Genomic DNA, 24,595 nt, shown 5'->3' with positions numbered 1-24,595 from the left:
TTTTCAGCTAGCGGGGAGGAAATGCCCACAGGTCTGACTGCAAATATAACGTACTATTGTTCAATGTCCTTGAGACAGGGGCCATGGCGAGGATGCAATGATTGATATGAATAGTTTGGAATGCGCAATAGCGACGTGGGCGAAGAGGCCGGACGTTCCCAAATACATGTTACTTCACTACACTGGAATTACGGGCTGGGGCACTGTGGATTTTGCAGGCTGCATAACGCACAGACTCAATGGATATTTCTAATGTTATGTGAGTAAATATTCAGGCGTTTTAATCCCGGGATGAGGGAATGATGAATGGATGCATGGGCAGGTGATTTGATACAGAGTTTGCCATGTACAGGGCTTCTTGGGATCTATCCGCCTCCCCTACGCTATGTGATGCAGGGCTGCCATAGTGGGACCATCGTCTATCTGGCCTTGTTGAGCCCTCCCTGTCTCGACGCGCCCTCAGACACTTGTGTCCATGCACGTTAACATTCCCATCTGATGGATTCTGTTTTGACAGACGCATGCACAGGTACACTCGTTTGTGATGGTGTTTGCACCTCGATATAGATGGTTATGAGTCGCAAGTGGTTTTGGGGTGGTGATGATCCTTTGGAGTGGGCTAGCATGCATATGGCTGTGGATTTAGTGTGATCATTGAAGTGAGTTGTTCGAATGTAGTTCTGATGGCCATTCTGTTCTTTTTCTTTTCTTTTGGTTGACAGGTATCTCCTCCCCTTTTGCCACTGCCATCTGTATGCCACTCCTGCAGATGGGTTTTACTCCCGACACCTGCTGCTTCGTGTTAATCAGTGGAGCAGCATTACGATCTTATGGGACGATCGCCAATGGCCCACATGCCCTTACGCAGTACTGGTGGCTCGGAGCAACATTTCGGCCTTTCAGCTGGACTAGTGCCTCCCCATTGGGACGGCCCTGCGGTTCTGTGCGCTTCCATGTTGCCTTTTCGTACGTGAATGTGGCTCTGTGTACCATGAGGGAACAGGGCGTCACACAAGTAGTGGCTGGTCATTTCTTGCGGATGCAGCCCACAATGGTGAAAAGTGTTTTGGAGTTCATGGCCTGATGGCTGTATGGGCTTGGTGATTTTGATGTGCATTAAATTTCTATTCTGATTTGGCCCGTGTAGCGTTTTTCTTTGCAACTGATGTGGCATATGCCTATTTGGGGGGCGATGTATTGTGAGGAGATCTGCATTGGGTTCCAGCTTCGGAGTTTAGTTGCGTGGTACTGTACTGGGCGCGTTTGCCTACGAAGCCCGTGAGGTCAGGGACGGGGGCTGCCAATATGACAGTTTGAATGTTGTCATGCTCAGGGGCGGGGGATTGGGTTTTGTGTAACAGATGCCGGTCAGCCAGGTGGACTGGTGGAATGATGTGATTCTCGGAATATTGCTGGTCACAGGTGCCTGTGTTTGCGTGCGTTTCTTGGTGGGGGACTGTGGTCATGTCCATTGGGATGGCTTCTGTATTCGTGCCATCTGTGCCCTGCAGCTCCCATTGGCCCCTGTTGTGTTTCTTTTGTTCGTTGGCATGCATGGGTGACTTGTACATTTCAATGGTTGCATTGTGACTTCATTGCACCTACGGGGAGTTGTACTTTGTGGGCAGGGAGCGGTGTACAGGCACTCAGTGGGGCCGTTTACGGTTGATTTGCGATGCCGTACTTCTCACCATGGCGGAATGGTACATTCCGCCATGCTTGATGGCGTTAGGTACATGTCCGCTAGGGTCGGAATTGGCGTACCCTTGCGCCATGGTGGTGTTTGCGGTTTGGCATGGCGCGCGCGCGCGTGCTTGGTGCAGTTAGCGTTGGCGTTCACTACGGTGTCGCTAATGGCTTCGTACTTTGCGGTGACGGGTCATAGTCGCACCGAGCGCTATTCGATGGCGGTATTGCATTTCCGCCATCGTTTTCCGAATTCCGCAAGGGTCGTAATGAGGGCCAGTATCTTGTGTGTGCTCTCTCCGGTAGTCCTGTCACATTGAGGCCTGCAACGGGATGTTCTGCTCGTTCGAGTGGTGGCACTGTGTCTGCTTGCTGGGATACATTGTTGCTCATCCTTGGTTGTAGATCAGGGTCCACTGGTGGAGCATTGCTTGGCGTTTCAGGATTTGGTTGTTCTCTCCACAGTATCGTTGGTACCTTGCGGAAATGGGATATGTTCCATGTCACCACTTCTTGTCTTCTGGTGGCGGTCACCATGATGTGATTGGAGTCCCGTACTGCCCATGGGCATGATTCATCTGTCAGTGTCATCTTTTTTCACGGGTGCTCTGGTTTTCACTAGTACAGTGTCACCCGTCTGCAGTTCTCAGAGTTGCGTATGGCGGGCTTCACTCTCCTTCTCATTTCGTCTTTCCCATCTCTCTTCTATGAGCGGTATGTCTGGTTCGGGGTTCACCCACCTTGAGTGTAGCAGTAGTTCAGTTCGATTCGGCATCCCGAACATTAGTGCTGCTGGGCTTACTCCTGTCGATGTGTGTGGAGTTTGTCTGTGTGTTTGGAGGAACCGATACACTGCCAGCAACCAGGGTTGATGGTGGTCCTTTGCAATCCTTATGATTCTGTTTAGGGATCCCATGAATCGCTCTGCATCACGTTTGCCTGCGGCCAGCATGGGGTGATCTTGCGGTGTTTGACGGTTAGGTTGGTGAGAAACTGATTGAGCTCACGACTGGTGAACGGTGGCCCATTGTCACTTTTCACTTTACTTGGTATTCCATGTATGGCAAACAATTTCTCGAGGGCGGTTATGACTGATGTGGCATCCATGGACTTTATATGCTCCACCTCTGGGTATCTGCTTAATTTTGTAAATTTTTCAATTAGAACCAATAGGTACCATTCCCCCGCGATAGTGCAAAAATCCATACTCCCACCTTGTTTGGCTCCTAGGTGCGCCTGTTATGGGTTCGGGGGTTGCTAGTCTCCTTGATCACTGGAATGCCGCACAGGTTTATTCCAGTTCAGTTACGTGGTTCTGTATCCTTGGCACCCACATTCTGGACTTCAGATAGGCCTGGGTCTTCACGATGCCTTGATGGCCCCTGTGTGCTAACTTTAGTGCTCTTACTTCTAAGGCTTCTGGGAAGACAATTCAGCGTTGTTTCAGTATGATGCTTTCTTCTGATACTGTTAGCTCGTGCCGTATTCTGAATAGTGCTTGTAGCTTCTCTTGGGCTGCTACAGTGCGGTGTGCTACTGCAGACAGATCATTTTTCCAATCGCCTGACTGGTTGGTCTGTATTGTGCTTTGCAGGCAGGCATCTGTCATTGTTCCTTCTGCTATTTCCGGCAGCATTAGTGCTTGTGAACGTGCACAGGCTATCACGTGGCACACATGTTCCTCTGTCTCAACCGCATGTTCTTCTTCTTGTTTTGTGTCGGGTCGGGGGTGGCGAGCCTGGAAGTCGGCCGGGTTGTCCCGGCTCTGTAGGAAACGTCAATGTTAAACGGCTGCAGTTGGAGCATCCACTTTTCCAGCCGCGCTAGGGGATGCGCTGCCGATCCCTTGAAAATCGGTATCAGTGGTTTATGGTCCGTGAATACTTTTGCTGGTTGTCCTAGAAGATATACCCGGAAGTGACTGCAGCCCCATATAATCACCAGTGCCTCCTTCTCTATTTGGGCATAGTTCTGTTTGGTTTTTGTTAATGTTCGACTGGTGAAAGCAACTGGATACACAGTGCCCTCTTAGTCGACTTGGGTGCGCACAGCTCCTAACCCCACGGGGCTGGCATCCACTAGCAGCTCTGTGGTGCGGTCGGTATCTAAGAATGCCATCTTGGTGATGCTGGATAACGAGTCTTTGATGCGTTGGAATGCGTGTTGATGCTGTTCTGTCTATTCCCATTGTTTCCTTTTCTTGGTAAGTTCTCTCAGTGGTGCTGCAATGGTGGCTAGGTTGGGGATGAACCTGACGCAGTAAGTGGCCATGCCAATGAAGTTTCTTACTTCTGATGCCGATATGGGGGCATTTGCTCCTTTGATATCGGAAACCTTAGCTGGGTTGGGCGATACACCGTCTGAGCTGAACACATATCTAACAAAATTCAGTTCCTGTTTGTTAAATTCACATTTCTCCTTGTGTAACGTAAGGGCAGACAACTCTCGGCGCTGTAGGACTGCGGCTAGCCGCTCGTAGTGTTCGTTTGGCGTGAATCCGTACACTAGGATGTCGTTGCTGATGTTGGTGGTTCCGGCGAGGCCATTGAGTACTCTCCTGATTTCGTTCTGAAAGATCTCCGCCGCAGAGGATATTCCAAAGTTTAAACGTTTGTATCTTCATAGTCCCAGATGTGATTCCCAGCGAGGGAAGATGGTCACCCCCTGCTCCGAGGAAGATTGGAGTGCGGTCTTTCCCTGTGTGGTAAGGACCCCGTTCCAAGCTTCCTCATTGGCTGGGAGGCTGCCACACCCTCCTTCCTGGGTACTAATGATCTTGTCAAGTGGACAGAAAGCATAGTTGGGAGACTAAAGAGGATGCTGGCACAGTAGTCCAGTTTAGAGAAGATAACAGTGGTGTCAATCTGGAAAAATGAATACCCTTCATTTGAATGTTAGACGTAACTTGATGGCCGTGGGCCGACCGTCTTATGCACCGAATTATAGAAATATAGACTGTTATGCTTGACCAACAAGCGCCCATTTTAAACGTAGCAGAATCGCCATTTTGCTTGTTAACCATTGCTCATTGCTTTCTGTCTAAAAACTGCTTTGCAGCTTGCAATTCCTGCGGATTCTGCTTACTCTGCTCAACTGTTAACATTGTTGTCTGAATATGAAAGGACAAGGTCGGGGGACTGAAGAGTTTGCTGAACTTCTCACGAGTAGCCCAGAAAGGAATGCCAACGCTCCCTCTCTGTAGCCTTGGGAGGAAGCTGCATGGCATTTAATCACTTCACAGCTGCCAGCCAGTCTCGTACGATGGTAGAATATGTTAGAATAATACAGTTAAAGGCTTGAATTATGCTTCTCTTACAGCCCCCCTTCGCAAAACCCCTTAGAACGTGTCGGCTCCCAGGACACGAATAGTACCTCATAGATAGCAAAGCTTGGAATGTGGCTCTTCCCCCGTGTGCAGATTGCTTCCGAGAACAGAACCACCGTGTTCTAAAAGATCCTTCCGCACTTTCTAAATTGCACATTGTTACTAGAATAGACATCGAAAGCATTATGATCAGCATACTCGTCGGATATGTCCATCATCATCCCGAGTTCAAAGGAACTTAATACAGAGGGGTGTTGAACATGACTTTGCTGATTGTATGATATGCATTTTGTATATATGTAACTGATGTACGTAATTTGCTCTCTTGCGTCCCTCGAAGTCTAGGAAACTCATGTCGCGGGGCGTGAGATCAGAATTGGCCAATTGATACTATCTTTTGCTTGAAATAAACCCTAGCATTGGGAATTTGAAACCTCGTGTCTGGCGCCTCTTTTCGTGTATGGTCATTGCCTTGTTTCTATAGCATGAGGGACCCCGAGGGGCCCCTTTCAAGATGGCTCCCGAATAGGGACCCTCCCCCACTTGCCCCATCGTATATGTTGTAACGGAGTAAAGGCGGAAGAACGGCGAGGACGGGACGGTCGAGCCGGGATCAAGAAGTGTACGGGGCGCCCTGTAGAAGAGAGGAGAGATTCCTTCCGCAGATCTGCACAAATCTGATCCCTGATCGACGTACCGGGCCAGAGGGCAAAGGAGGCGAGGGTCCCGAGACGAGGCAGAAGCCAGAGAAGCGCAGACACGACGTGGGGAGAGGGTGCGTTAGAACAGGCGACTTGTTTTATCAGGTGAGTCATTCCCCGATTCAAAGAGAACCCTGATTTTTGGTAGAGTGTTGATTTTGCAAACTCAAACGTCCAGGTAAAGTTGGCTCACCAAAGGGGAAGGTTAAAGAAACGTGCCTGGAGTACTGTCCACTTTAGCGAGGCTTTTCAGCTGCGGTAGACAGTCCTTGGAATATGGCCAAAGTGCACCGCCTCGGGGAACGCCGGCTTTTGATATGTATGCGAAATATGGTGTGGGTGCGATAATATTTTGTGAAATTTGGCATAGGTAAGATAGAAAGCAACCCGACCATCAGTGGCCGATTAATGGTAGTTTTGAGATGGGGAGGATAGATAACCTAGAGAGGGTGTTGATTAGAAAGAAAGCGCGACCTGCAGCTTTTGAGACCGTCAAAGATTGGAGGAGGGAAGCGATGCTCCGATTAAGGAGTAGAGAGAAGCATGCGCGTAGGCATAAAACGAAGCTTGTTTGTTTGTTTGTTTGTTTTTATTATTTATAATGCGGGGGCGTACCCGGGGGTATCAGGGCGTAGCCTTTACAAGAATATTCGAAGCTTGGTTACAGTACAAAGAATATACATAATACAGGAATAAACTACACCAATGTTATATACAAATCAGTGGTAGGCTTGCAGGCCATTATATACATGTAAGCAAAGGCACACAAGCAGGTAAGCAGGAAGGCACATGTAGTTACAGTTTGTACAGGTGATGCTGGGCACTTCATGGTCTTAGTGGGTCTCGAGTTTCAACCATGAGACTACCAGTGAGCGGAAATTCTGGTAGGGCATGTCAATTCTAAGGTTTGGAGGCAAGGAGTTCCACAACAAAGCAGCTTTTACCGGGAAGCTGTTGCCCCCTATGGTGGCCTGCTTGAAGTGGGGAACAGATAGACAGTTTTTGTATGCGGTTCTGGTGGGTCTTGATAAAGACTGTCGGTGGAATCTGTTGATCAGGTAAGTTGGGGCGGCATTGTTCAGAGACTTGTGAGTGAGTGATGCCGTTTTTAATATAATTTTATTTTTAGTGGTTAGCCAATAGTTCTGTTGGCTATAATTTGTAATGTGTTCCCTTCTTAGCGCATTGTTCTGAAGGGTTTGCAGTTTACATGTGGTAGCCTTAGTAGATCCCAGGTAATGGGCATTGCAGTGGTCAAGGCGAGACAGAATAAGAGCTCTGGCGAGTGTCAGGCAGCTGGAATCCGACAGGAAGGGTTTAGCTGTGCGGATTAATTTGTAAGTGTAAGCCGTGGAGGATGCAAGGGAGCTCACTTGTCTTTTAAAGGAGAAATTGGAGTCTAGAAAGAATCCCAATGTTTTGACCTCCTGTGAAACTTTGATGTTGTTTCCGTCAATCATGAAGGAATTGTAGGCCGGGCCAAGCTTCTTTATGTTGAGTGAAGTACCTAGGATGATAAGTTTTGTTTTATCATCATTCAGGCATAGTCCATGAGTGGCCATCCATGCCTGGATGATGATGTACACCCTATTTAACAATGCCAAATCCTTTCCATAATCTCCAGAAAGCGGAAGGAGGATCTGTGTATCATCTGCATAATTAGGGTAGGTGATACCGAGATGATCCAAATCATCGAAAAGGGGCTTGGTAAATATGTTGTATAGTGTGGGGGAGACACAGGAGCCCTGAGGAACACCGCAGGTGATGGGTATGGGGTCTGCTGCAGCCGTGGGCGAGAAGACCCTCATGGTCCTACCGTTAAGGAAGGATGTGATCCACGTGATGGCCTCCGTTGAGAAGTGAGCTGCAGTGTGGAGGTGTGAACATAAGACAGAGTGATTGACCAGATCGAAAGCTGCAGATAGATCAAGGAGAAGGAGTAAGGCAGCTGGCCCATTGTCTCTGAGCGAATCGATCTGGGCTTTTAAGTCAATGAGAGTGGTTTCAGTCCCGTGTTGGGGCCGGAACCCAGACTGTCTAGATCCTAGGAGGTTGTGTTCTTCCAGGTGCTTCTGTATTTGTACATAAGCAACCTTGTCCAGAATTTTTAGGAGAAAGGGAACGGTTGTTATGGGTCGGTAGTTTGTGGGTATGGCAGGGTCGAGGGTGGGTTTTTTCAATAATGGGTGTACCCAGGATTGTTTAGGTTAGTAGGGATGGATCCGGTGGCGAAGGAGGCATTGATCAGTTTTGTGATGAAAGGGGAGAGGTCCCGGGCAGCATCTTTGATGAGCTGAGCAGGGCACAGGTCACCCTGGCAATTGGACGGTTTCAGAGATAAGATGATTTTTTCCACTTCCAAAATATTGACTTTGGCAAACTGGAAACGAGCTAGGTCGGTGGGCATGGGTTTGTCATGAATTTTTGAATTGAGAGTGTTATTCAGGGAAGCTCTTTTACTGGAGATTTTACTTTGAAGAGTCACAATCTTATTTGCTAGGGCATTGTGAATGTCTGAGCACCAGCTTTTATCTTTGGTGCAGGTATCGGGGGGTGCTGTGGGGGTTTCTATTTCTTTGAGGATTGAAAAAAGTTCTTTCATGTTGGATTTGGCTTGGGATATACGAGAGTCAAATGAAGTATGTTTGGCCAGGTAGATTTCTTTTTTGTACAGTGCAGCTAGTTTGGAGAGTTTGAGTTTGTTTGAGTCTGTGGGGGATTTTTTCCAAATGGCCTTGCAACTTCTTTTTTGCTGCCTTAGGATTTTGAGGAATGGTGTATACCATTTGTTGACATGCGTTTTTGGTTTACTGGATCTGAGTTTGAGGGGGGCGATGCGGTCCAGCGAGGTGGCCATAATCTTGTTATATTCTTCGACCAGGAACTCGGGTCCAGGTCATCTGGCAATGTGTTGAGAGTGGGGAGTAGATTAGGGATAAGTCTTTCTGCTGTCATGTTTTTCTTGTTTCTGGTAAGGGTAGGTGGGGCCTTAATAATAGGCGGAGGTGGTGGCCTATCGGTGGAGAGCAAGAATGATATCAAGTGGTGGTCAGTCCAGGCTAAAGGTGAGAAATTTGTAATATTCGCTAGGCAGTTGTGGTCGGCCACCCAGTCGAGTGTTCTGCCTTTTGAGTGTGTTGGTACTGTGCATCTTTGCGGAAAGCCTAATTCAGTGAGAGTGTTAGCTATAATGCTGGCGGGATGGTCTTCCAGGTCATTGTAACCCAAGTTAAGGTCTCCTAGGGTGAGTGCTTGAGTGGAGCTTTTAAGGTTGCTGGATAGAATAGAGTTGAGGTCTTCATCGAAGGTACCAATGGGGCCTGGTGGGCGGTAGATCAAGTAAATGTTAAGAGTTTGGGTGTTAGTGAGAGGTATTTTGACTGCTAATATTTCGCAGGAGAGGGCATCTATAGAGGTGGCTAGTCTCATGGTAAGACTGCACTTATGGATAATGGCGACACTGCCTCCTCTCGAGTTGGGTCGGTCTTGTCTCAGGATAGTATAGTTGTCTGGGATTGCCAGCATGAGCATAGGGCCTGCTGCTGGGTGTAACCAGGTTTCGGTGATGGCGAGGAAGTCAAGGTCTTCTGCCAGTATTAGGTCTGCGATTTCTGTAGGATGGGCTACCAATGATCTAGCGTTGATCAAAGCTCCCTTGATTTTAGGACTAACTATGTTTTTGGGAGTGGAATCTGACTTTTCTGAGGTAGTAATATGGCGCTTGTCCTGTGAGAGTTCAGGAGTGCCCAAGTTGAGGGAGTTGTGAAAGGGTGTGGAGTAAGGTTTTTGTAATAGGTTACTGATTTGTGTGGCGGGGTTAGGTCGGAAAGGTTGCGTTCTACGGTTTTGTGTGTTAGTCAGTGAGCGGGCCAGGGGCTCATGGATTTTGGCTAGCCTGGCTCTAAGTCCTAGGTTCCTTTCTATAGTGATGCGAGGGTGACTGGAGGGTGGCAGAACCTGAGGGTCATTTGAATCTGAATAAGGTACTTGGTTATTGAATTTAGGTAAAGTTGGCATGTTGGGTAGTTGTGGAGCCATCTTAGTAGGTGGTGCACTATTGAGGCTGATCAGGATATAGGCCAGCAGGTATGTAGTGAATAGACACATACTAGATATGCGAGATAGATGCCTAGCATCAGGATGGGCGGTTTAGCAGGAATGTGTGGATAAACACCTAGATTTGAAATGAGGCAGATTGGCAAGAATACATCGATAATCACCTAGATTCAAGTGAGGCGTAGATAAACAGCTAGGTTCAGGGTGAGGCAGTGTATTCGGAATGCAGAGATATGCAGTTAACGGTTGAGAAAATTTCCGACAGGCTACTTTAAATTGATAGCTTGAAGCCACTTTAGCATATGGAGACAGGAGCAACAATCAAATCACAACAGCAAGTCTCAAGTACATCTGCATAATGAGTGCAACGTGCGGCGCGGCGTGGCTAGTGCAAAACAGAAGCAATAGTGAAATGAAAGGTTCACCTAAAAGCAAAAATTACACTAGGCTAAAAATGCGTAACCGCTGATGATAGGCAAGAGTGGTTTGACCCGTAGAATAGGCACCCAAGGGGTGGTAGCTGATGCTGGGTGAGGTTAGGTTCTATGGGCTAACTAGGTTTTAGAGGCTACCTAGAGCAGCGAAAACAGCAATACGTTCGGCAAGGGTACACATGAGAGGGCTGCATACAAGCAGAATCAACCATGCAGTAAGCATGAACACGTATGGAAGGCGAGCAGAATAGAACAGGCGGCAGGGCTCTGTAAGAGAGGCTGTGTGCAAGAAGAATCAGCAGTACAGTAAGTTTAAATACGTTGAGCGGCTGCGGGCATGGTAAAACAACAATAAGGCAGGGTTCTGTGAGAGGGCTGTAGATTATGTAAGTTAAGCACAAGTGGAACGGCTGCAAGCAGGTCAGTCAACAGAGCAAAAGGGCGTGAAACACATGAGGAGGCTTATGCAAAAGCCATATGGACAGATTGGCAGAACAGGAATTTAGGCACAATGCAGGGAAATTCAAACCAGTAGAACAGCAATGCATAAGGACCTGGTATGTCAGAGGACTGGGGAACACTCTGAGTGGGGATTGAATTGCGCAAGATCAAATAGGCGTCGGTCAATGGGTGCAGGTTTAGAGCATACCTTAATGCCCGTGGCGTAGTTGGATGCAGTGCATTAGGTTATTAACCTATTAATAGCATATACACATTGTATTGTGCAGGCGTTGCGTTCATAGGCGGCTTTGGAAGTCTGAGAGCCGTAACAATAGCTTGGTGTTTGCACATTAGCTGGGAGAGCCGTGTGGATTCAAATGAGGTAGGGCTTGGGGTCAGTGAGGCAAACAGTAGTACAGTGAGAGCCCTGGTAAATAACTTGTGTTAGGATCTGCAGGGAAGGGCTGTGTTGTGAGAAAGCAGCACGCTTACCCAGTTCGGCAGGAGGGAACAAGGGTCGTGGCTCTAGGCTCGACGGCTCCTGACAGGCTTACGACAGGGGATGGTGCCTTTGTTGTGTGCCTTCATTCGGTGGGCCGGCTCCAAGCCTGCCGGCTTGCGATTGGCTTTCAAATAGGAAGGGGTGGCCAATGGGATCATGCGAAGTGATGTTGGCCAAAGGGGAGGTCATGGACATGGCTGGCGGCCATTTTGAAGAGGTGAAAAACCTTGTGGTTGATAATGGTGGGAGATTGCACTCAGGGTAGTTGGGCAGCAATCCTGCTGAAACGAAATCACAAATCCGCATGGGATAGATAGCGGATGTTATTAGAGATGTTCCTCCGCAGGCTGGTAAAAAAGTCGGGCTCGAACTGCAAAAACGGTGGGCAGCTGTAAGTAGGCAGGTGGCCTACCTTAGTTCTGGCAATGCTGCGGTGGCATCTTTGGGTGGGCTACTGCTCCTGCAGTGGGTGGAGGGAGCTCCAGCTCCTCCAGGCCAAGGGATCCGAGTGCACCTCCAGGCTCACGACAAGGGATGGTGCCTTTGTGCCTTCGAGATAGCAGAAGAGAAGGAAGAGGAGGAGTGGACTGAGAGTCTAAGATGGGAAGGTAGACGGGACCAGATGAACACAGACAGAATATACCCGCAGCGGTAACTACACATAGCAGATGAATTAATGGAACATTTGTTAACTAACACGGGTCGAGGCCCAAAACCAGAATCGAAACCAAACACGCCAGTAGTGACTGCGCGGGCCCAACCAATAGCTCCCATACCCCCTCATGCAGCCCGAGCACTTCCCCTCACTGAAGCGTTAACCCAAGCCCCGCCCACAGCACGAGCACTCCCACAAGCGCAGACCGCGGACACACAATTTCCCAGCACCCAGCAAGGCCCTTCACAGTTGCCACCTGTGTCACTTGTCCCATCCGCACCTCCCACTCTAGAGACAGATTCAGCACCATCCGCCCCTCCCGAAGTCGAGATTGAGACTGGGGAGGCGAGAGGTGGGGTTGAAGGAACAGGATTTGGACGGGTAACTCGGAGCGCGATCAGCAAAGAGAGAAAGATTGAATTACGGCAAGAGGCAGAAATGTACATAGAAGGAAATGATGAGACAGCAGCATTGGCCTCATTGTATGGGTACCGAAGAAGAGACGAGAGACAGGTAGTGTTGGAATGCATGGGGAAATTTTTGGTGGGAGACTGGAAAAAGTTGCTTGACAAATTACCACCACAACGATTGCTAGGTTTGAACCAACTAATATGTTGTTGAATAAAAGATGAAGAAGTGAAGGAACATGTGGATAGACTTTTTGATCTTAAAAATGAGTTGGATAATGAGTATGTCGAAATGTTTGCTGCACCTGGATACAGGGGGTGGGATATTAGAAGAGATGGGAGAGGGACGGTAGAATCATACATACAGCAGAGACATTCAATGTCATCTGTACCGAGGGGCGACAAGCTGAAAGTATGTATACGAGAAGCGATAAAGTGGGTGTCGAATCCTAGTATCCCAACAATGGTTATACATGATATATTTGATGAATATTCCATACCAATGAAAAGAAAGGCACTGCAATCGATGGATGAACATTTGATGGAGAAGGATATAAAAAATAATAAGGCCAGCCCACCTGAGATACTAGCGGTATACAGGAGAGCATTCGAGCGAAGTACAGGAGAAACGGGCTTATCACTGGACTTAGGAATACTATTGAACCTAAGAGAAGGGGGAGGGATCGTGAGTGGGGCATTTCCAATGAGAGAGGTCCTGCCCACGTTTGTACCAAAAGTAGAGATCCCTGCGACGGGTACAGTAGGAGCGCAGGTAACACCAGCCCATTTCACCGCCCAGTATGTGCATGTCCCCTTTTCCAGGCAAGAGGTGAATACTATAAAACAGACGATTCCCGATATAAGAAAGAATCCAGCAGGTTTCTACAAGGAAGTAGAGTCGACCCTGAGATCAGCAGTGCTTACTATGAGCGATATAGATTTGATTTTCCCAGTCATTTTGCCAGCAGATATATTGAAACAGATGAGGACGGTAGATGACGTGGGGGCTTTTGGCGCCACATGGGCGGAGTTACTATTGGAGGACAAAAATAGAAAACTAGGGGAAAATCCGGGAACCCGCATGGCAGATCTACCAGAACGGATAATGCAGAGATTGAGGGAAATAATTCCAGAAAAAAAGGATTCAGTGGGACAAATTAACTACATGTGTACAGGGCAAGGATGTGAGCACAGAGTCGGGGAAAAGGCTATTTGTTGATAAATATGTGAGGGGACTAATATCGCCAATTCAAGATATGTTAATGACGTCGGAAAGTTCCTGGGCAGCAAAACCGGTGAGTGAGATATTACACATAGCCCAATAATACTACGAGAATAGGGTAAATGTGGCGAAAGAAAGAGAGGTAAAGGATAGAGTAAATTTAAAAACAAGGGTGTTGCTGCAGCAGGTCATTGGATACAATAGAGGTAGAGGTAATGCACAAGGCCGGGGAAATTTGAATAATATGCTTGGGGTGTCATTGGGATTAAATCAATGTGCGTACTGTAAGGAGGAAGGACACTGGCGAGCGCAATGCCCGCACCTACAGAATAGAGGTGGGTTTGGTCAGAGAAGGCCTCATAGAGGACATCAGGGGTCGAATGAACCAAGCAGAAGTAACATGCAGCAGCAGTAGGGATATACCAATGGAGGTACTCAAACCCAATCATATGGCCAAAACCAAGCACAACAGAACCAGACATTGAACCAAAGTGTTTCAAACCAAAATCAGGGCGGACAGGGCCAACAGAGAAATGATCAGAGTGGGGGACATCGAGGGGGAAATGGGAATATTTTTGATACACAACCAAACACGTATTATAGCAGTAGCGGTGACTACACATCGGACGATATAGGGGTCGGAACCAGTGTCTATTCCCGTGAATCAGAGAGGACCCTACGTAGAAATGAGAGTCGGGAATAAGGAGCACCGTTTCCTTGTAGATACAGGGGCACAGAAGTGCTCGATAGACCACCACTTGGTTCCGGAGATACCACTGTCGGGGCAGAAGAATGTTTCTGTAGGGTTTGCAGGTACACCAGTAATTAACCCCATGTCCGAAGCTGTCCCAATTACAATAGGACCATTTACGGAACAGTGTCCATTTCTTTTGACAGAAAATTGTGGAGAGAACTTGCTAGGATTAAATTTGTTGAGAAAATTGGGGGCAGTCATACATTGTACTGCAGACGGGGTGTTCCTCATGATGTGGCCCCACGATGCACCGGTGACAGAATTTATGTCAAAAGAGTTGCCAGAAGAGTTGAGTGGAGTACCAACCTGTCTGTGGGCAATGCATGATAATGATGTAGGATGCTTGAAAATAGAGCCAGCAAAAATAACTTTGAAAGAAGGTGTAATACTACCACGAATTCCCCAGTATAAGATTTCTGTTGAAGATGAGAAGGGATTGAAAAGCATTGTTACTGACCTGGTGAGATTGGGGGTGGTTGAGGAAATTGCAGGAAGCACATGCAACAGCCCAATTCTTCCAGTTTACAAGAAAGGAGGCAATGAAGTACCCTACCGTTTCATAATTGATCTGCGCACACTGAACAAAGTGGTAGACCCACAATTCCCTTTGGTCCCAGATGTCACAACAATACTGACAATGATACCGGCCACTGCAGAATACTTTAGTGTAGTCGATTTGAAGAACGCATTCTTTAGCATCCCAGTGGATAAAAGCAGTAGATATCTGTTCGCGTTCACTCTAGGAGGTCGATCATTCACATTCACCCGCATTCCACAAGGATATACAGAAAGCCCGAGCATTTACAGCAGAGCGCTAAAAGAGCAGCTAGACATGCTAGAACTACCCGAGGGTTGCGCCTTCTTGCAGTACATAGATGACTTGTTATTAGCTGCTGACACGAAAGAGATCTGCATAGAAAGTACTGTATTACTCTTGACACATTTAGCGACCCATGGTCATAAGGCAAGTTTGAAGAAATTCCAGTATAATCAGAAGGAGGTGTCTTATTTGGGTTACCTACTTTCGAAAGAAGGGAGAAGATTAACACCAGAACGCATCGAAAGTATTTCTAGTATGCCTATTCCAAAAACTCAAAAAGGAGTGAGAGTTGTAATAGGCATGGCCTCTTATTGTCGGCAGTGGATCAGTAATTTTGCGTTGATTGTGAAGCCGATGATAAAGTTGACTAAAAAGGATGCAGAGATGCCTTTGCAGTGGGATGAGGAATGTCAGAAAGCGTTTGAGCAATTGAAAGCTGCATTGTGTGCTGCGCCAGTTTTAGGCACTCCTAACTATAAAAAGATCTTCAGACTATTTGTGAGTGAGAGTGAAGGATGTGCATTGGCGGTTTTGACACCGGAACAAGGTGGAAGAAATAGGCCGTGCTACTATTTTTTTTGCACGCTGGACCCTGTAGCGCGCGCACTACCACAATGTTTGCGATCTGTTGCAGCGGCTGCTGCGTCAGTGTAACAAACGGAAGGAATGGTATTGGGGCATACTGTAATTCTGATGGTGCTACATGCCATAGACGTTCTATTAAACAGAACACAGACGCAACACCTCACCTCTGCTAGACTGACAAGATATGAGCTCATCTTGTTTGCACCCCACATCCAAATTATGAGGTGCAGAATTGTATCACGTGCCTGGAACACAATGTAGGAAAGTGAACCGTGACTCCAGCAGGTAGTTTCGGCCCACCCTCTATGCCGTTTGAGGTGGTCCATTTTGATTTCATAGAAATGGAAAGGTGCCAGAACTACAAGTACGTGTTAGTGGTAATCTGTGCATTCAGCAAGTGGGTGGAGGCATATCCTTTAAAAGACTGTACTGCCATGTCCACAGCAAAAGTAATGCTGAAGGAGTATTTCTCCCGGTTTGGGTTGCCTCGTGTCCTGTGGTCAGACAACGGCCCCCACTTTGTGGGCGCAGTAGTGCTACAGATCTGTGCAGGTCTGCAAATAGAGAAGCGATTCCACAGTTCCAGGCATCCCAGTTCTGCTGGGCTTGTGGAGAGACACAACGGAATCCTGAAGTCAAAGATAGCGGAAATTTGCGCTGGGAGCAAGTTGAGTTGGGTGGATGCATTACCCCTAGCGCTGTTGTGCATGCGCACGTCTGTGCAGGCTAAGACTGGGCTCTCCCCTTATGAGATTATAATGGGGAGACCAGCAAATGTATGGTGCGCACCACAGCCTAGAAAATTGTGTGAGGTCGAGCATCCTATGTTAAGCACTTACTGTGGACTTTTAATACAAATTTGCGTTTGATTCATCAGCAGGTGCAGGAGGCGTTGCTGATGCGATATACAGGACCAGGACACTCACTGGAGCCTGGGAGCTGGGTGCTAATCAAGAACTTTGAACGGAAGACAGCACTAGCACCCAGGTGGCGTGGCCACTATCAAGTATTTTTGGCAATACAGACAGCCATCCGAGTGGACGGACGTAAGGCATGGATCCATGCTACCCATGCCAAAAGGTTCCCAGCGTCACTGAAAACTTTGCCTGATCCAGACGACGAGAAAAAGACAGCGGTCTCGGAAACTAAAGAAACTATTGCCAGTCCAATGCCACAGCATCAGCCTGAGCGAGAAGTGAAAGTTGAAACAAAGCGCAAACGAGAAGTGAAACTTGAAACAGAGTTTGAGGAGGCTGCCAGTAAGGGGGAAGGGCGAAAAGTGCCCCAACGTTGCTCAGCGGAAACAACATCACTGCCGAGCGACACAAACCCTGCATTGCAAACACGAGCAGAAACAACGCGTGTACCCCTTTGGCGCCCACCACTTCTCGCAAATGCACCAAAGCCAGAGAAAGAAACTACCTCATTGCCACGACGCCCATCGCTGCCCATCATTGTGCCACAGGCTGACACTGAGCCTGATACTGAAAATGCAAGGGCAGTATTCACGGATCATACCATAGCAGGAGTGAATAGATATAATCTGCGGCCTCGACAGGCAAAGTGATCCACAGATCTTCGGTGCTTTTTCTTTTTGGCCTTTGGTTCTACTCACGGATGGAGTAGGAACCAGGGGTGTAGAGGAGAGAAGTGTGAGAATTGTGCAAGTCGGACAATTCAAAACTCACGGTTACTCGGTGCGCTTATAGAGTACCTGTGTCCTAAGCCAGAGCGGGACAAGCTGGATGCACATGGTACTCTATCAATAAAGAGCTGTTCAGAAATCGTCTGAGCAGTGGGAGAAAGAACAACTAATCTTGCTCGGGAGTGGATAAATGATCCAGGCTGTGAAAAGGCTGGGAGAATTGAACTGTGACATTTTTCATTGAACTTTTCTGGCATCAAGAACGAGAGACATTCACGATGAACTTCGCCAGCAAGAAGAAGGACGATGAAGAACAAGTCAAGACCGGTTTCAGCCTCCTCCTGCACCCCTGCTGAAAAGATAATAGATTTAGAGACTGTAAATTTAGGGAAAAAGCATGATGAGAAGAATAATGTACTAATTTGGACATTGGCCCTATGTTTCTTAAGTATGATGGTACCAACAATAACAGCTATTACATTATGGTTCCTGGAATACGTACACCCATTAGAAACACTTTTGCCAAAAACAGCTACTGAAAGCCCGGTTCATGTAATCACTGGTACTTTGCCCCCAATGGAAGAACGACATAGAGAAGGTTACGACAACAATACATTGTTGCTCATCATGAACATGACCCATGCGGTGTTAAAGAAAAAAGATTGTTGGGTTTGCGCCCATTTACCACAGCACGGTGGGAAAGGGATAGGATGGTATGCACAACCATTGCCATTGATTTATTCCTGTGAAGTAACGTTAAGTGCAATGTTCTTTGGGAAATGGAACAAGAGTAATACGGGTCAGCTAGATGAGACCAATATGAATGAATTTGAGGAAGTAATCATGAGACCTGTGGGTTGTTCCGTATTCCAAAAAGCTTGCGTGTTTGCACTAGAAACCGTGAGAAAGAATACACGAAAAATAACAAGACTAGATAGATTACATAGGCAGAATAGACCAACCCCGCCAGCAGAAAGAGCATCAGTAATGACATTTCGGATGAGTGATGAATGGAACAAAGATGCTGTGCCCCCTACCTATGCAGTGGATCACAGCCCCAAAACTGCTCCCCTATGTTTACAGAAAAAGGGTTCCTATAAAGTAAGAACGTTTAGAAACTGCCTGAACACAGTGGTTTTAAAACATGAAATAGAACCCGTGTACGTGGGAGACCCTGTTTATTTTATATGTGGAGAAAAGGCATGTCCATGGTTACCTAGGAACTGGGAAGGTACATGCTACCTAGGTCTACTGCTTCCAGGAGTGTTCCTCTTGGAGACAGCAGAAGTAGCCAGACGAACAAAAGGTAGAACTCAAAGGAGTAGTGAGGATGGAATGATAGCAATGGATATAGCCAAATCATTTATACCGTTCCTGTCCCAAATAGAAAACTCTTACAATATAAGAAAACTGTCTGGAATATTACAAAAAACAATAGATACCACAACGGATATTTTATTGAATATGACGTTAGAAGAAAAAGGAATAAGACTGATGGCACTTCAAAACAGGATGGCTCTCGATGTAATATTAGTTGATCGTGGGGGAGTTTGCAAGCTCGTAAAAACTGCGTGTGTATATTGTAAGAGGATTCAATTCAACACTACAGCTAAGTCAACGCCTAGTCTAGAATACTGAATGAAAACCCTTATTGATATATCTTTATGTCCAGTTGGATGACTACCCCTATATAACACCCCTCCCTTGGAATCCCCCTGACCCCACTGAGCCAAGAAGTAGTTCTGTTTTGCAAGTTTAAAAGGTTTATTTGATAATTTAAACAATAGATATATATATCACACTTTATAATAAATTAATAATTGGATATCACACTGAATCTGATATGATAAAGATTAACAACGGAGAATCTGGCACTAGCACACTTGTGAATAGGAACAGAAGAAGAAGGTGGTAGAGAATGCTTTATATAAGTTCAGATGGATGTAATGTTGAATGAAAATGCAATACAGAAAATACTCAATATGATTTCAACAAAACAATGTAATCACTTTTCTCTGGCAATCCCTCCCCTTTATGCAATGCAGGGAAATGGAAGGAAAGCACACAGTTCTCAGAATGCAATCAAATGTAATTCAGTTCACCCCAGAAAGCTTAGACTACAGAAGTTGGAAACACAGGCCCAAAATGCTTTTATATGTGCTGGCAATGAAGTGAAAAATATGCTAAAATGCTTTTAATTCCCTCTAGAGGTTCAGGGTGAGTGGTATCTAGTTAATATTAGTCCAGGCTCACTCTAGCAATGATACAGGGATGGTTCTTAAGAGGCAAACGAATTTTTAGCAAGGAAAGCAAAGAATCTTCTGTTTTCACACGTGGAGAAATTTGCAAATCGCGGCAAAATTCGCGAGTGCGTTTTTCGCGATTACAGAGGAACTACAAGGACTAGCACTATCGTTCTGGGGTCCTAGGACAGCCTAGGATCTCAGCTTCCAGATGAAAGTTACTGCAAGTCTCTAGGACACGGAGATATGAGCGATATGGTAAAGGTCGTTTTTCAGATTTGAAATTTTAAAGTTCAAAAAGACAAGTGACAGCTAGCAACTAGAAAATGACAGGTGACAGTTAGCAACTAGAAAATGACAGGTGACAGTTAGGAGGCAGTTCTACTTAGATTAAAATAGATTGAATTATATTATTTTAACTAAGAGATTGGTTCTACACAGTTCTGCTAGGTACTCACAATATATTTTTGAAATAAATGGGCCTCGCCACGGATCTGGTCAGGTTTTAGACTGGACTCTGGTCTGGTCTCTGCACTTCACAGTGATCTGGGTCAGCTCTCTGGTTCTGCTAACAGTGGTCTGGTCTGGGTCTCTGGTTCTGGATATTGATAGATTTGAAGTCTGGATCTTTCTGCACAGCTTTCTCTAGAGATTGATGGAGGTAAAGTATGGATTTTCCCGGAAGAGCGTCCCGCAGCAAATGGATTTGAAAGTCCCTATCTGTCCTGACTGTCTGCTTTTATGTGTTTTGAAAATGGGTGTGTGTGCAGCATCACTAGACTCTACCCCTCTCCACTTGTCATTGGCCACTTCATCCTCTTCCCCTTGATTGGGGGAATGAAATGAAGTGTCATCATGATGAGGTCTGTTTATGATACAGAGAACCCACCCCTGTCAACTTTACACACAATCTATATTTGATCCAAAAGACATATTTGCACAGGTACACATTTGTTTAAAATGACATGCACCCATCACATATTACAGGAGGTATACCCTGTCCAAATCTGCTCTTCCTGGGAGCTTGCATTCAGAAATGGCGACATTTGCACTTTTTAACTGGTTTCGCAATATCGGACATTACCCCAAATTTACACACATGTGCGCAAGGAGTATGGACATTACTTGATGAAGTGTCAGATTTTTAACATGCATACATTTTAAGTAATACCCTCTTAACTGCTAGCTTGCCCCCAGATCATGCCACCGGTTCTAAAAACCTCTTAAAATGTGGGCAGAAAAATCACAAGAATTATGGTATCATTTAAATAATTTTCACAAGTCCGCTCTATGAGTTATTCATCTTTTTCTAAAACCCTATTCTGGCTACAGGGGTGTGGTTTCCCCCCAGCACAAGGTTGAATTTCTGGTTTTTCCAGTTCTGCCAAGCCAGCTTGCTCTCACAGGCAGTGCTCCTCCCCTTTACTTCCAGGAGGAAGCCACTTTTTACGGCCCCCATAATAAAACATTTGCCTGAGTCAGGACAGGGCTTTGTTCAATTTCCTGCAGAGCCCAGGTAATTCAATCAGGGAAGTGTCATATCCCTTTTGGTGGGAGCAGCAAAAGGCAGATAGGCCTGGGAACACAGCTGTTGTGCAAGTCTCATCTCCTGTCGGGGGTAGCTGGTGGGCAGAATTCAGTTCCTTAAGCCAGGCCCCAGCTAATGTCACTTTTGTTCCCCAGTTTAAGTCAAGACAATTTTTTACATATGCAGCTAGGATGCTGATTCTAAATTTAAACTATGACATTTAAACAATTGCAACCTATGTGACACTCAAAGTAGGTCACTCATTTCTTTTAAACATTTAGATTTTTAGTGTCTTTCAGTCCAAATTTACTTAAACTGCTGAAATCCACAGCTCAGCCAGTCTTGTTATAAACCTTCAAGTCACTTCAGAATATAACTTTAGATTGTATCCACCCCTCAGTAAGTCTTTCTTTGGCTTGCCTTGGGTTCATTTATTCAGTTTTAAACAAAATCTGGTGGTTTTAAAACGCCGGCTTTCTGATAGTGGTGAGTACTGGTACTGCACCCCTTTTTGGGATTTAAGAAAATGAATTCCCCACAATTCTAGGTTGCTTTTGGCAGTCAGCATTGCCATTCCCAATGGTTTCAGACTACTGTGTGGGTAGTCCAATGGTGGTTTTAGGCAGTGCCCTTCTGTGCCCATAACATCGGCAAAATGGGTGGCAGCCTATTCTTCATGCACTTCCCTGGGCATTTTCTGGGAATCTCTGGCCATCATGATGTTTTCCATGTCAGTACTGCACAGTTTTGAGGTAGGGCTTGGATGCATGGGTAAAAACATCCCACAATATAGATGACTACTCCCCTATGATATTTAAAGCAATCCGGAAATTACATGTCATAAATTCCACACTCTCTACTGAAGCAGGGGGTTGGGGGATAGAACCCTGGTTATGGGGATTATTGCGGTCTTGGGGATGGAAGTTAATTTCAATACTAATGATGGTACTTGGGATATTCATAACATGCTGCTGTTGCATACAATGCTTACCAATAATATGCACTGAAATAACTGATGGATGTACTAAGGGATGTATGCACATGGTGTCGAGAGGAAAACAAACGCATGGCCGACATAACAGAGACACTGAAGAAACAAAAATAGTAAAACAATTCATGGCGATAGACATTAATGATAGAGATGATTCAGATGCAGATACCCCAGACTCCTCCTCAGAAGAGGAGGATACAATGAATAAATAAGACATTCGGCACATGGCCAAAAGGAGGGTTTGTCAATCTGGAAAAATGAATACCCTTCATTTGAATGATAGACGTAACTTGATGGCCGTGGGCCAACCGTCTTATGCACCGAATTATAGAAATATAGACTGTTATGCTTGACCAACAAGCGGCCATTTTAAACGTAGCAGAATCGCCATTTTGCTTGTTAACCATTGCTCATTGCTTTCTGTCTAAAAACTGCTTTGCAGCTTGCAATTCTTGCGGATTCTGCTTACTCTGCTCAACTGTTAACATTGTTGTCTGAATATGAAAGGACAAGGTCGGGGGACTGAAGAGTTTGCTGAACTTCTCATGAGTAGCCCAGAAAGGAATGCCCACGCTCCCTCTCTGTAGCCTTGGGAGGAAGCTGCAGGGCATTTAATCACTTCACAGCTGCCAGCCAGTCTCGTACGATGGTAGAATATGTTAGAATAATACAGTTAAAGGCTTGAATTATGCTTCTCTTACGGCCCCCCTTCGCAAAACCCCTTAGAACGTGTCGGCTCCCAGGACACGAATAGTACCTCATAGATAGCAAAGCTTGGAATGTGGCTCTTCCCCCGTGTACAGATTGCTTCCGAGAACAGAACCACCATGTTCTAAAAGATCCCTCCGCACTTTCTAAATTGCACATTGTTACTAGAACAGACATCAAAAGCATTATGATCGTCATACTCGTCGGATATGTCCATCGTCATCCCGAGTTCAAAGGAACTTAATACAGAGGGGTGTTGAACATGACTTTACTGATTGTATGATATGCATTTTGTATATATGTAACTGATGTACGTAATTCGCTCTCTTGCGTTCCTCGAGGTCTAGAAAACTCACGTCGCGGGGCGTGAGATCAGAATTGGCCAATTGATACTATCTTTTGCTTGCAATAAACCCTAGCATTGGGAATTTGAAACCTTGTGTCTGGCGCATCTTTTCGTGTATGGTCATTGCCTTGTTTCCATAGCATGAGGGACCCCTAGGGGCCCCTTTCAGTGGTTAAGAGATGCTTGGCAGTATTTAAAGGAAGGAGGTCACTGATTTTCCTAACATTCAGGAGGTTGAGGTGAGCTGCTGTTCCAGTTTTGGAGATGAAAGAAGAGAAGGCTCATAGATGATTCTGAGGTTGCAAGCTGACGAAGAGTTGGGGAGAATGTCAGGTGGGAACTGGATAGGCAGAGGAAGAGATGAGAGAGAGCTTTTGGCAGGGATAGAGTTTAAGATCAGAAAGTGCCAAGCCATCCAATATTTAAGAAAGACAGTTTGAAATGTTGATAGAGAGATCAGAGGAGAGTTCAGGAAAAGAGAAGAGGATTTGGGTGTTGTCTGTGAAGAGTTGATACGAGAATCCAAAGGAAGAGATTAGTGCCCCAAGAGCACAGGTGTAGAGTGTAAAGAGCAGCAGACCCAGGACTGTGTTGAGAGGTGTTGTTGCTCCAGTAGATAGATAATTGGCAAAGTGCAAGGCAGGATTCGAACCAGGCAAGGGATCGATCGCGAATCCCAATAAGAAAGAGAGTATTAAGGCAATAAAAGTGGTCAACCGTGTCAAAAGCAGCAGCCTCCTCAGGTTGGCAAACAGCAATCTTCTGGACCCTGCACTCTATAGAGCTTCTAACCACTGGTAAAAGTGTTCCAAAAAAGTAGTGCAGCTGTGACTCTGGCGGGGGTTTAAGTATGCGGGGGGAGCAATTTGCAAACTCATTTTTCAAGGGGTTGTGTAGGGGCTAGGTTGAAAGACAAGTGGATGAAGCAGACACAGTGAGGTCCTCTGTATTGTTTTTCATTAATTTCACTCAGTTGGTCAGTCAGTTGGAACATTTATATATGGCCTTTGTGATATCAGTCGCCTCTATTCGCTGATCACCCTGCAGGAACAGATACTTAACACCTACCTGAACAGCAGCCGCTTCAACATGAGGCCACCGCCATGCAAATGTCTCCGTTCATGAATGGAATGTGGTAATTTATAACAAAGCCTGGATCCCAAGACTGAAAGCCTTATCTCCTCTTGTCTGATAGAGCCCAAGGATGAATGGTCTGTGGTCCTGGACTATCCCGCAGAAATGCATTACTTTAGTCCAAATGACTAGTCACTAAGTTACCTACTGTGTCTGCACACTTGACCAATGGCATGATGGTGCAAAGCCCATGTAGCCCATGTAGCCACCTAATGTTAAACTAAATTCCCAAAGAAATGGCCTGAACTCTTACCAACTGTGTCATGTAAGCATTTAACCTGAGACTACAACTTCACAAGTATTCCAATAATGAATGGGAGATAGGTTATCAGAAGAGAATCTCCTTCATCCTTTGATAGTTAAGAGGAAGCCAGATCGTTCATCCCGGCTGAGATGTCAACCAGGCTGAGAT

This window comes from Ambystoma mexicanum, chromosome 4q (genome assembly GCF_040938575.1).
Source record: "Ambystoma mexicanum isolate Mex_15411 chromosome 4q, UKY_AmexF1_1, whole genome shotgun sequence".
Lineage (NCBI taxonomy): Eukaryota > Metazoa > Chordata > Amphibia > Caudata > Ambystomatidae > Ambystoma > Ambystoma mexicanum.
Note: the sequence above shows the minus strand (reverse complement) of the source record.